At 31.7% G+C, this 15,508-nt stretch overlaps 1 pseudogene; it reads right to left on the bottom strand.

Moving 5' to 3' along the window:
• Nucleotides 1–202: 202 nt before the first annotated feature.
• On the bottom strand, nucleotides 203–13,077 carry LOC132309359 (xanthotoxin 5-hydroxylase CYP82C4-like; annotated as a pseudogene).
• Between the last annotated feature and the right edge of the window lie 2,431 nt (nucleotides 13,078–15,508).

Raw genomic sequence — 15,508 nt, 5'->3', positions numbered from 1 at the left:
ATATGTTACAGACTATAGACGATTAGGAATACTGGGATGTTAAAAACTTATATGTTACAGACTATATACGACTAACATAGCTAACTGTGTCCCTTTCTGACCATTATTTTAGTTACACAATGCGAATGCGATCTTTGTAATACTAATACTACAGATACCATCTTTATGATCCAGAGACACACTCTAGATCGATGTTGTTGGTTCATAATTTTTTATAAAGCTCCAAAGGAAGTCGCGGCTTGAGGACAACTTCGAGTGGGCTTACCTTGGGCAAGGCAAGGCCTGTGCCTTCTGTCATATCCATGGGCATGGTCATTGGTGTTGTTACGTCAAACCCTTAAAGGAAACGAGAAAGTGTCAATTGAACCCCTTGCATACCGAAAGTGACAACAGGACACATTCTTCTGCCGGAGCTAAATGGTATGTACTCAAAATTCTGATCCCTAACACCGACATGGGTATGCGTTGTTAAGAACCTCTCTGGTTGAAACTTAGAAGGATTTAACCAGAGGCGCGGATCACGTTCTAGTTTCCATAGGTTAACAATTAAGAGTGTGCCCAATGGGACTTGGTAGTCACCAATGTAACAGTCTTCCATGGCTTCGTGAGCCCCTGCTAGGGGACCAGGAGGATATAATTGTAGTGTTTATTTGATAATGGCTTGTAGGTATGTTAGAGCAGTTGCAGCGGGCTCTTGATAGCCCAATTTTCACAAAAGAGAGGCTTTCGGCGTGCAGCGGCCTCTTCAAAACTGGTAGGGGCCATTTTGGCTTGTGGGCCGACTAGCGGTATTCAGCAAGCCGGCCCGCGATCGCTGCATTTTTTTTTTTTTGTTTTTTTCTGCTTCAAAACGGCGCCGTTTGGGCTACCACTCTCTTGTCTTATTAGGCAGCTGCTGGAACAGTGCACCAGACAGTGCCTTAAAATAATAGTTAAACAGTGCATTTTTTGTTTTTTGTCTTATTAGGCGGTTGTTTGGAACAGTGTGCCAAACAATGCCTTTTTTTTTTTTTCTTTTTTTCTTTTTTTGTCTTATTTTGTTTTATTAAGGCACTGTTTGGTAGATTTTTTTTAACCTAAAAATAAGTTATTTTAAGCTTTATTTTTTAAATAAAAAATAAAATAAAATTCATTAAATAAAAAATATATTGTTGAGGCACTGTTTGTTAAAAATAAATTTTATTTGGACCGAACCACCTTAAAATTTTTTATTTTATTGCTTTAAATTTTAAATGTGTACCACAAATAATATATGCATTTGACTGTTAAGACACTGTTTGGCTAATACAAATAGTGCCTTAACGGCTATAATTTTTATTTTTTAAATATATATAAATATTTTTTTTTAAAACTTTTTGTAAAAAAAATAATTAAAATTATAAATTCATCTACTTATTCCCATAAGATTTTGTAATACTTATTTTCTTATTCCAATTCATTATTTTTAATCTTAAAAAACCATTAAATAATAAAAAGACTGGTACACGAAATGTCATAACATTTTAATATAAAACAAAATGCAACATAAATTAAATATCTTCATCAGCATAGCGGTTCCACAAATTTTTCATCAAATCATTCCTCAACTGCGTATTTGTCTCTCTATTGCGAATCTGAAATTGGCGAGAGGATATGTGTGCTGCTAAAACCGATAGGCATCGACTTAAAGTGGGAATCAGGATTGCATCCTCCGGTGGCAGAGTCCATCTTCCAACATTTGCGTGACACTCATCTTCAATGATCATATTGTGAAGGATGATGCACGTTTTCATTATGAGGCGCAAGTCATGTTTCTCCCAGTAATGCACCGGTCATTACATTATTGCCCACTTGATCTGCAATACCTCAAAAGCCCGTTCCATATCTTTCCTGCATGCCTCTTATCGTTGAGCAAACAATTTTTCTTTTACAATGGTTGGGTGCGGGATAGACTGCATCAAAGTTGCCCACTTAGGGTATATACCATCAAACAGGTAATACTCTATTCTATAATGATGTCCATTCACTACATAATTAACCGGAGGTAATTGGCCATTGACGATACCGTTAAATATTGGGGAATGATCCAACACATTTATATCATTATGTGAACCCGACATTCCAAAGAATGCATGCCAGATCCACAAATCTTATGAGGCAACTACTTCCAATATGAGAGTATTCTTGCCAGATCATCCCCTATCTGTGCCGTGCCACTCCACTCGGCAATTCATCCACTCCCAGTGCATACAGTCAATAGAACTAAGCATACTTGGAAATCCTCTGCTCCCCTTCTTCAAGTAGCCATGCTATGTCGGCTTCATTGGGTGGGCGCATATATTCCTCTACATACACAGCAATAATAGCATTACAAAATGCCTTCAAGCATTTAATGGCAGTGCTCTCACCGATTTTAATATACTCATCACAGTGATCGGCTGCACAGCCATATGCGAGTATACGAAATAGCAGTTGTCATCTTCTGTATAGAAGACAACTCCAAACGACCCGTCGCATCCTTTTTTTTTTTTTGGACAAAGTAGTCATCATAAACTTTGACATCATTAAGGATACGAATAAAAAGTTCTCGTCACATCCTGAATAGCTTGTGAAAGTACTTCGGTGGATATATGCAATTCTCGTCGAAGTAATCTTTCATTAGCTGATAGTGGCTTCCCTCTCGGTCACGATGAATGTACTGCTTCTTTTTACGGACTTGAAATACTTGCTCAACTATCTCTGGCCTCACTGAATTCATAATTTCATAGAATTCGTCTTTATCTTGTTGAATCAACACCCCAAAAAGATTATCTTCCGAAGAGGATGACGAGGAAGATGAAGAATTAGAGTCTCCCAAAAGAAAAGCTTGTGATCATTAAGCCATTGGAATTTCAAAATTGAAAAAGATGGATGATGATATTTTGCTACAATGGAGAGAGATGAATGTAGTGATGATTTTCAGATGAGCAAATGAATATTCATTATATAAGATGAAAAATATAGCCGTTAAAAATATAGTCGTTATGAATATAGCCGTTAAAAATATAGCTCTTACGAATATAGCCGTTAAAAATATAGCCGTTATGAATATAGCCGTTTAGGAAAAGTTTAAAAAAAATTAGTTTTAATTTTTTATTATTTTTTTTTTTGGAGAGTGAAAATTCGGAGAGCTTGATGAAGTGCATATTTCTTGAGAGCAAAATCTCCTGACGTGGCTCTTGAAATTGATGACGTGACTCTTGAAAAAGCTAATGTGGCATTTTTAGAGAGCCAAAATTCAGAGAGGCTGGTGCAGATGGCCTTCGGCTCTTGATATCTGATTCTTCAACCCACTTGTCTCTTCCTACGAGGACGTCCAGCTCATCTCGGGCACTTTTTAAGACGTGGCAGTTGTTCAGTAGTAAAGAGATGGCCCATATAAGTGTCTCAGTTATGTTTTCTGAGCCAGTCAAGATAAGAATCTGTAGATATGAAAAAATGTCGTAATTATAAATAAGACAAAGACTAAAAAAAAAAAAAGCTATTAATTATAAATAAGCTAGGAGTAGTAGCTACTATTAGTGATAAAATTAGAGAAAGTACGCATGCACCGGTTAGGAGGGGAAGGGATATTTGCCTAGAAGGTACATGGGATGAAGTAATTAAAATGATTTTTTTAAAAATAAATATTGTAAGAGGCATGGTTTATAATAGAAAGTAATGAAAAAAGAGAATTCATCTGGCCGACCCTATCCGTATGAGACAAACTTAAAGATGATGATGATAAACCAGAATCAGTACATCTAAGATCGTTTTTCTACTTCATAGCTTTCACATGCCCTCCAATATCAGCCTATTCAATCCACAGAATGGCATCAGACATAACGAAAACCCCAGAAAGATACAATGCTTTCTTTATCCCTTCTTTGAAATTCTTATCCTTGCTGCTCTTGCTCTCATCAGCAGCAAATTGGTTTCCAACTAGCATCTTGACAATTACATTTAATGTTAAATGCTCAAAACCACTTGTTGAGGACCACCTTGGTTGGAAAGTCTCTGTTCTTTAGGCATAGCAAGTGCAGATCTTTAATGAATGAGTCCACTTCCAAGGCTTGTACGCACTTGAGCTTCTCAAGGTGATGCTTTGCCAAGAGCTCTGACGTGACCATCTTGCGTATATCAGTACTCTAGTATAAATATGTATACTAGTCTTGAATGTATTACCATTCAGTTTCATAGGACCACAATTGATTTTCTTTCTCATTTGTTAGCAATTATACTGCTTCTAGGTTTGGTGGTCCTCTTTAGTTTCCAGAGAATTAGACCAAATAGTAAAAACAAGAGAATTGGAGCCCCTGAACCAAGAGTTCGGGCAACTGATAGTTCACCTCCAAGAAGATGGTGACCTATGATGGGCCAAGCGCCAGATGGTTCAAGCGCTCCAATTTTCTAGCTGTTTTTACTGTTTGGTATAATTCTCTAGAAACTAAATAGGACCACCAAAAACCTAGAGGTAGTATAATTGTTAGCAAATGAGAAAGAAAATCAATTGTGGTCCTATGAAATTGAATGGTAATACATTCCAGACTAGTATACATATTTATACTAGAGTTCTGATAAATACGGAACTAATAAAACAGGACTACATGGACTTACGAAGCTATCACCGCAGTTTAAACATGTTTACGCGAGTTAGTATGTCCTTATGATCATTACAATCACGGCATGACATGTAACACGTAACTGTGTCATCAACTAATAGTCTCTTGTCAGTTATCAACCAAATTATATCTTGTCGTAGAATTAAAAAATGTATTTATTTTAATAGGTTGTATCACTATGTATTAATATTTAATCAGCTGATCATACCATTTCATTGATATATCAGCAATATTAAAGTATTAAAACACTAAATTATTGAATCTTAGTGCTTCCTTGCGCCCGTTACAGTGCATCCAAACCATCTGTGCAACATTAAAGTATTAAAACACTAAATTATTGAATCGAGTGTTTCTTTGCGCCCGTTGCACTGCATCCGAACCATCCGTATAATACATGCATGTGCCTGTTGCACAGTACAATATATGCAAGAAAAATTTTCTTGTCACGAGGCCACTTCAATTGGGTGGATGTATCTGTTGATTTTGAAATAGCTTGTGATTGTTTCACTTGTTCACCACATGAATCATAGAAGATTTCTTGAGCCTTCCTTGTTTCCAATATTAACTTGGTCAATCTTTATTTTGAGGCTGTAATTGTAAACCATTTTTTGTCTGGAGTCTGACATGAAATGAGAAAATTATCTCTAACTTTCTGTCCTACCATTGCTAGCAATTGACAAATACATGCATGGTGGTCTATTAAAGTTGGAATTAATCGTATATTTTTGAGACTTGCAGACATATTTTACTCCACTAGTGGCCAAGAAATTAGGACTATACTTGCCAGAGACAGCCCACTGCATGTTACACATGTTTTTGTGAAGGTTAAACTTGTCATTTCCATCACATGAGTTGGGTTAGTACGTAGTAGTGTGCATTATTTGATGGGTACTTGATCAATTCACTTTGAAAAAAAAAAAGAAAAGTATTTGTTTAATTATTCAAGATTTATTGTGGAGAGGATGCGTTACTAGTGTACCGACCTCATAACTCTATATCGATTAAGTTATTATTGTTGATTTTGTTTTGATACACGCAACAATATTTTTTAGAAGAAACGTGGAGATGGAAGAACAATTGAAAATTTTTTATTCCACTTTAATTATCAGATGATTCCGGACAACGTGATTCAAATCAATCGTGTGTGTACGCGCGCAAATTTTTTTTTTTTTTTTTCAACATGGCTCGGATGATCTATTGATTTCTCTACTAATTGAGATGTCAAATCCAGGAAATTACATCATTTAATTTGCAGAACATCTTAATTGAGCCATCCAGCACAATTATTAATCCAAACAACAAATTTGAAAATGGCAGATGAACTTTTAAAGTCACTAGGTATTTGTGAATTTTAAGGCACAAAAAATTTCAAAAGTCACTACGTACTTGTTGTGGAGAAATTATTGGTATCAACGGAGGTTCCACGTCACTTTGCTGATATGGCATCACAAGCCAATAGAATTGAGTCTTGTTGCATAGCTGTATTTCTCACCTTGTTCTCTTTCTCTCACTACAAGTCGCAGACCCAAAATTCCCCTTCTTCCCCTTCACTCACCGGCAGGCGAAGAATCGGCTGTCCAAGCCGCCGGCAAATTTTGTTGTTTTCAGGCCCTTGTGTCACTGTCATCCAATTTGAACTTCACCCCATCTCTGCAATTTCACATAAAAAAAAAACTAGACAAACCCATCTCGATGTTATTGATGGTGTTTACGGAAGATGAAAGCTCGGAGGTCGGCGATTTGGTGGAGAGAGCTTTGGCAGTCTCACCAACGGCGGAGAAAGAGAGAGGCGAGAGAGAAAGAGAGAATAGGATTCAGTTAGAAAAAAGAAAAAATCAGTCCCAAGAATACATGGTGCTGTCTAATGTAAATTATAATTATTTGTGCAAATCATTAATCACAATATTTACATGAATCCTAAGATCTTAGAACTTCATGATTTTCACATATCTATAATGCATAAATAAATGGTTAGATATAAATACCTCGATTCATGATATCAAACCTTGTTGAGATTAAATCCAACGTCTAGATCCTTTAACCACGAACTAATCTGCAACTCTGATCAACAGGCAAAGGTGGAAACTAGTTTCTCTCTCTTGGCCTTTTGCACACATAAAACTTTTACGTGTTGTATCATTATTTGTACATAATTGATGGAGTATATGCACTTTTATAAAGGCAGAGAGATGAACAGTTTTCCTATTAGTAACATAATTCTACTTTCCATCAAAGTAAGAAATAAGAAAGGAAAACACTTCTCTAATAAGTAATTACAAAAAAGGTAATTATAAGTTGATCATAAATAAATAATATTAATTGTTATCTATTTACTTAGCCACCAAGTAATATGTCACATGTCCAAATCATGTGGGCCACAATTAAATAAATAATCTTACATTCTCCCACTTAGCACATATGATAACTTCTGTAGTAGTTTAGTAAAATAGTCATTAGTGTGCACCATAAATCAAATTAAGGTATTAAGTTGGTCATCATAAATACTATGGTAAATAAACTACTAATGTGAGTCATGGCGGTTGTATGTCCCTAAATGACACAGCTCCTTCCATGTACCACAACACTAGTAACCTATTCAACATAGTCTATAAATGAGAAGTATCAATAATGATCTAACAATAATGTCTTTTCCAAGACTATTCCTATTACCACTTATTAAAGTAATACGTACATGTACATTAACTAATAGAAAATATCAGAAACACATTTAATGAGCGCAAAATGTCAAATATATATAAGCACTGTTAAGCAATCCACAATTAAAAAAATAATCATCATTGACTACATTCAAGACCCATTCTTTTAACATGTTCCATAAATGTCTTAGGTGGTAATCCATTCGTTAATGGATTGCAATCATAAGTTGTGTGCTTATATATTCAACAGATATTCGTTGTTTCTAAACATCTTCTTTAATGATAAAATATTTCAAGAAAATCAACAATTGCAGCATAAATTTTCAGCAATCTGAAAATAGTACTCATAACTCCAAATCCTGAAATAAATTCTGCAATAATAAATTGTAACCTCAAAGCATGCTACAATTTAAAAATTTATAATAGACAAAGTAATAAAAAATTACTTTGTACTTTTTCATAATATTGTTCTTCCAGCCAAAAGAAATAAATAACCAATTAAAAAATGTCTTCCTAAGTGTGAGCATATAATCTTTTATCCCATACCAACTTGTATATACATCAAACTCCACAATATATGCATAAGGAATATTTTTCGTTTCTTTACCTTCTAACTAACTCATTCTTTAGGATTGCATTAGGCTGAATTTATTTCCTTTTATGTATGGAACATTACTGGTTTAATAATGTTCCATACCAAATCTTTCTAGAACTCTTTCAATATATGCTTTCTGAGACAATCCTAAAAATTCACGTGATCTATTCCTATCACGTAAGATGCCTCATCCGTATCTTTCATTTCAAAGTTCTTAGAAATAACTTTAGTTTCATATAATAAACTAAGATCACTATTAGCTAACAAAATATCATCAATATATATAGAATTTAAACTTACTCCCACTAACCTTCTGGTTTATACACCGATCAACAGTGTTTTCCTTAAAACCAAAAGAAATAATGGTATCATTTAACTTAATGTACCATTGTCGGTAAGCTTTTTAAGTCCATATATTGATATCTTAAGTTTACAGACCATGTATCATTTACTCTATAATGTGAAGCCTTCATATTGTTCCATATAGGCTTCCTCTTTCTAAACTCTCATTTAGAAAATCAATCAAAATCAAATTCTTGCAGATATACCACATAGTCATCCGGAATAGCAGATCTCATTTTTGAGATCGTCTTAATGTTATTCCATGTGATTCTTTTACAATTTATTCATTGATGACAATCTTATCATGGAGTTGTTGATCATTCAATTATTCTTCGTTGTTATATAGTTCAATAACTGAAGGAACAATTCTTTCTTTAGAAGTTATGGGTAAAGAAATATGTATCATAACTTCTTAAATGATCACATTCTTATTTTTATCACTCCCACTGACTTCACCATTCTTAATGAATATGGTATTATCGATTTCAATAATTATCGTACTATGTTTAGGATAGTAAAACTTGTACTAATTAGATTACTTAACATTCACAACATTATGGGTAACAAGGAATTACTTAACACACTTCTAACCAATTCCATAAGAGTACGATTACGCCTTACAGTTACACGCTTCTGCTGTGGCATGTATAACAAAGTGTATTGAGCACAAATGCCATATATTTCAAGGAGTTTAATAACCGGTTAGAGTATTAACTCATTTTATCATATTTTTCATAATATTTACCAGCTCTATATGACCTTATGATTTTCATTTTTCCATCTATTTATTTTTCAGCCTTATTTATGTATACTTCAAGAGTACCCACTTCTTGAAATTTTTCATACAATAAATAGATATATCCATAATGTGAAAAATCAACTATAAAGGCGATAAAATATTTTTCTCCTCCAAAAGATGGAACATCAAAAGGTCTACAAATGTCTGTAAGAATAATTTCAAGAAACTATATACTTTTTGTGACTCATTGCTTTGTGTGTTTAGTTTGTTTACCCTTAATACAATCTACACACATCAAAATCAGTAAAGTTTAGATTCAGAAGAATCACATCCTTTACTAATTTTCTTAACCTTTCACTATATATTGACCTAATCTTTTATGCCACAAGAAAGATAAATTTTCTATTAATTGAGTTACGCTTATTTCTAACATTATGATGTAAGATCAAAATGTTTTTTAATAAATAAACTATCAAATTTGAATTTACAGAAATCATCAACAATAATACCATAACTCACAGATTAAAATTTCTTGAATAAACATCATTATCAAATTTCAATGAAAAACCATTAACATAAAGTTTTGAAATAAAATCAAATTATGGGAAATTGAATAAACATAAAAAAGTTTAAAATAATTTAAATAAAATCCACTATCTAACATTAAATATAATGTCACAATGGTTTCAACAAAACTTTTTCCCAATTATCATAAATAATAAATTCTTATTTGAATTTGTGGTTTAGGTCATAAAAAATTCTTGCATCTATTAGAAACATAAATATTAGTACTTAAGTCCACCTATCATGTATTAGAAAGAATTTCAATAAGTAATTCGATATATATAAAAGGCAAAAGCTTACCATTCTTTTTTGAATCATTCTTTATATTTTATATAATCTTTCTAGAAGTGTTCAATACATTAATGACACTTTTTCATTATTACATTCATTTCTTTTAGTAGATTGACCTAAATCTTTTAATTTTGGGTGTTACTCACTTAATACCTTTTCAGGCTTATTCCCAAAAATTTATTTATAATTTCTTGAGTCATCAGATGAATATAATGATTTCCTCGCTACTTAAGTCTTGTCTATTCCTAAATTAACATAATGGTTAATTAAATCACTTTTCACTTGTCTTAATAGTGTTAATTCTCTAAATGACCCATACTAAATAGACAAGAAATTGAGAATAAATTGAATAAAAAAATTCACATTCACAATCATACATAAGGTTCTCAATTTTGCAGCAACATTAGTCATCTAAAAAAAAAAACATACCCATGCATGGTAAGAGTACCAACAAAATTACATGGTAGTGATATAAATTAATAATTTTCGTTTTAGATATTTATCTATAATACGAAAATAATCTTCTAGTCAAAATATTCCTTAGCACTATCACTATGGGAAACAATTATTCACATAACTATAATACTTAATCTGTTTGATCTCTCCCAAACTTTATGGAGAATCTTTTATCCCTCACTTTCTTTATCAGTAATAACAGTAGGTTTCTCAATTTAAAATGCTAAATCAAGATTTAACACATTTAAATTTTGAACTCAACTTACTCATTCCATTATGAGAAGTTAGTCCTATTGAGAATTAAAACAGATGTAGCATGCGCATTAAAAGATATAATAAAACAAATATAATAAGATAAAATGCTCACAACAATAATACTTTGAGTTAACAACACGTATATATAACTTTAAAATATAAATACAATGTATAACTATAGTACCTCTTTGGGTGGCAACTATAAAATACTAATAATGATACTTATTTGTATTTATATGTATACCTTCATTGGTGATGTATTATTTAATTAAACAGATAAGTTACCTTTGGATATCCTATATCTACCTAATTAAAAAAATACATGCAATCCCTTAACTTTCATTTAATTACTTGAAAATCAATTCCCTTTGGAGAATTATTTCTCATAATTAAATAAACTCAATATTCATGAATATCACATAAAATAATAAGCATCATAATTCATGAAATATTGCAATTATGTTTACTACTAAAATTAATATTCATCAACCATTATGGTTAGGCCACTTTGGTAGCTACCAACCTTTACATAATATGAATATTAAATTAGATAGTAACTAATTTATGATTAATTATGTCTAGTACAAAAATTAATATTCATCAATCATTAAAATTGGGCCACTTTGGTAACTACCAATCTTCACATAATATGAATATTAAATTAGACAGAGATTAATTCATCATTAAGTTATATTTACTTTTAAAATTAATATTCATCGACCATTATGGTTAGGTCACTTTGGTAACTACTAACCCTCACACAATATGAATATTAAATTAGCTAGTAACTAATTAATCATTAATTTACCCATTTAACATTATACATACATACTCATAATTGGAGAATGAAGTTTAAGTAACTTCGATCTCAAAAACTTAATAGTCCAAAATTTCATAGAAAATATATTTTTATTTTATATACAAAATAAAACATATTATTTTATTTTTCGGACTTAAAGATCATAATTGAATCAATCTAAAATCGATTTTCTATCATGTATGTATGTTTCGGTATAAAACAACAAGTTATTTGCATGTCTAATAATATTAGATTAAATTTCTAAACTCACAAATTATTCTAGAAATTCAAATTCCTAAAATAAATAAATCACGTACATTATGTATTTAAAAATCTATTTAAAATACTCATGTACAGTGACATGTTTCTCATTCATCAATTATCACTGTATGTATAAAACAAATATATATATATATATATATTTATATCCACCACACAAGTAGGTCCAGAAAAATTTTGGGTGTAAAATATACATGCTAGTGAAGTGATGTTTCAAGAAACATCTATTTAATTATGCAAACCAATAAAGTTATATATACATATGCTTACATGTATATAGTAACTTTCAAGTCAAATACAAGGGTGGAAATCAACGTAGCAAACCAAATAAATTATTTGGTAAGCAAACTAATCAAAAACATACTTTGGAGACTAATTGGACATTATACAATCATAGCCACGATTTCAATCAAAACATATCAACGATTTCAAAATAATGAATTATATAATATATCATTTAATTTTTTATTTTTATTTATGCAACTTTAGAGGAAAATCATGAGTTCCTAAACCATAAGCTCTGATACCAAATGTAAACTATAATAATTCATGCAAATCACTAATCACAATATTTCAATGAATCCTAAGATCTTAGAATTTCATGATTTTCACATATCTATAATGCATAAATAAATAGTTAGATATAAATACCTCGATTCATGATATCAAACCTTGTTGAGATTAAATCCAACGTCTAGATCATTTAACCACGAACTAATCTGCAACTCTAATCAAAAGGTGGAAACTGGTTTCTCTCTCTTGGCCTTTTGCACACATAAAACTTTTACATGTTGTATCATTAATTGTACATAATTGATAAAGTATATACAATTTTATAAAGGCAGAGAGAGGACTAGTTTTCCTATTAGTAACATAATTCTACTTTCCATTAAAGTAAGAAATAAGAAAGGAAAACATTTCTCCAATAAGTAATTACCAAAAAGATAATTATAAGTTGACCATAAATAAATAATATTAATTGATATCTATTTACCTAGCTACCAAGTAATATGTCACATGTCCAAATCATGTAGGCCACAATTAAATAAATAATCTTACATCTAAGTCTTCAATCGGATCCGTTTAAAACAGAGGGCCAACGATCGCCCCAAGCAACTTAGTCCAAAGGCTTCGCCAGAGGCTCAACGGTTCTTTGTGTTGCTTGGTTGGAGTTCTGAGCTGTGCCCGATCGCGTTTCTATTTGATTCACGTCACCTTGTTTTGTTGTTGATTGTTGTTGTCGTACTTAGTTGTCGAAGTAACCGGTCGGTGGAATTGCAGAGGGCTTCACTATCTCGAACCAATCCTTCGTTGCCGCCAGAATTTTCATCGTCATCCTTTGTGGCCCACTGGTTTGCTGCAGTTGCTGAGTGAGCCTCGCCATTTGTTTTGGCTGTTGGTCGGAGCTTCACCGCCTGAGTCGCGATCGGAATTTGTAACAAATGCCGTCGCCTGAGTCGCCATTTGGCTTGTGATGCCATGTTAGCAAAGTGACATGGAGCCTCAGTTGCTACCAATAATTTCTCGTTCTTGTGGATTTGTAAAATGATGGGGTTCAATAATGTGATACCCCCGAATTTCCGAATGCGGGTTGGCCAGGCCCACGCCCGAATACCCGAGGATATCAAAACAAATTGATAATAAACGAACACAGAGTACAAAAGAATAAAGAAGAATAAATAAAATGCTGACAAAAAACTAAAATGATAATCTAATAATAAACCTCATAATATATTTCCATTAATTAATAAACTCTTTTGATACAACTGATCCTCCAAAAAACAACTCGGGAATCCATACTGTGTGGACCCCTAGAAAATCCAAACTAAATAAATGACAGTAATCTAAAACAGGAAACTGAATCATAAAGGAACTCCTATGTAGCATCGGAAGAATGAAGTAGACTGATCCCCGCTCAGCACGAACAACCTCTACTCGTGACGAACACCTGAAAAATAATGGTGGGTCAGGCCCACAAACAAGTTCTACTCTACTACAGTCCAAGCAGAGATCCGATACACGTATACATCCTAGTCAATCCAACAGTAACTAATAGTCCGTATATATATGTATACACACTAAAGGAACCTAACTAGACTATAGGGTTGTCTCAACCTGAATAGTAGGCAACATGCAAAACGCACATATAGTGGGCATGAGTACCTAGACCTACCAGGGTACACAACTACACTATATCTAGCTACACATCCCTGGCGATATACGCGCCCTAACCATTGATCCTGAGACTCAAGCTCATATCATGGCACCATACTTATATATATATAATCTAGTAACCATCCTATTCAGTATAAATTAATCCTCCATAAGTCATTCAACTTGTTCAGCTGACCTGACTTGAATATAAGTAGGACTTAACATTTTAGTTAATCCATTCCCTTATATAATAAATTAATCCTCCATAAGTCATTCAACTTGTTCAGCTGACCTAACTTAAATATAAGTAGGACTTAACATTTTAGTTAATCCATTCCCTTATATAAAATAAGTAGGACTTAACTGATAAGTTAATCCATCCCTAGAATGCCACCGTCCCATACCGATGCATTAAACCACACAATCCAACAATTGATGTAACAATTAAGGAAATACATCAAACATTCCATAAATAACTATGATAAATATGATATCAAGTTATCACATAATAGGAATGACTTATTATTTCTTTAAACTTCCTATATCATATGTCCTACACAAACTGAATTTTATACATAATGATATTTTATTATACCGTTAAATAATGATTCTCTATATCCAATTCATCCTACACATTTAATCTCAATTGCTAAAATATTTTAAAAGATTAAATTCATTCGTTTGTTTAAAACATTTAAATAGCAAACATCATTATGATTGAGTCTATTTAAATTTATTAAAACCCAAACCTAGTCCCTATTTAATGTTCAGGAATCCTAGGCATATTTCTATGTTCTATCATTCCACAGATATGAAAAATACATAATTTAAACCTGTAAAAATTCACATAAGAAATCAAATCAAAATCATACATTTTATCAATTCATAACACAAGAACAGATATAAACCAATTTCATAAAACCTATGTTCTAACCCAATTAAACATGCATAATTATTTAATTTTATGTGTTTAATAAATTCTGGAATTTCCTAGGCATGTACAGAAACACAAATCAAAGGGAAAGAGATAGAAGAAGAACTTACCTTAAACTTTCGAATCGAAAGTTAAACTTCTTCTTCCTTGATCTTCTCTCTATAGGGTTTTCTCCTCCTTCCTTCCTCTTTCCCCTTCTCTCTCTAACTCTTTCTCTATAGAATATATTACGTGATATATTTTCACTCATTTTTCAATCCATAGTTGTGTATTTATAGGCTAAATAATAACCCTATTCCTTTTCCCAATCCAAGTCAACTTAATAAAGAAAAATAAAAAATAAAAATATTAAAAAGGTAACTTAAAATATGTTACGTATATAATTTATGTATATCCTTATTAATTAAATAAAATATATACATTAGATTATTTATTAATACTAAAGTTACCATAATATTAAAAGGTAACTTAAAACATGTTACGTATATAATCTATTTATATCCTCATTAAATAAATAAAATATATACATCATATTATTTATTTATACTAAAGTTACCATAATATTAAAAAGTAACTTAAAACATGTTACGTATATAATCTATCTGTATCCTTATTAAATAAATAAAATATATACATCAGATTATTTATTTATACTAAAGTTACCATAATATTAAAAAGGTAACTTAAAACATGTTACGTATAAAATATATGTATATCATTATTATATAAATATATAAAATATATACATCAGATTATTTATTAATACTAAAGTTACTATAATATTAATAAATTACTTTCCTTTTTATATATATGTATATACATAT

The sequence above is a fragment of the Cornus florida genome, unplaced genomic scaffold (genome assembly GCF_030987335.1).
Source record: "Cornus florida cultivar Cherokee Brave unplaced genomic scaffold, ASM3098733v1 CherokeeBrave_3.0.0_Hap2_Chr05, whole genome shotgun sequence".
In the NCBI taxonomy this organism is placed as follows: Eukaryota; Viridiplantae; Streptophyta; class Magnoliopsida; order Cornales; family Cornaceae; genus Cornus; species Cornus florida.
This window is presented reverse-complemented; position numbering and strand designations above follow the sequence as displayed.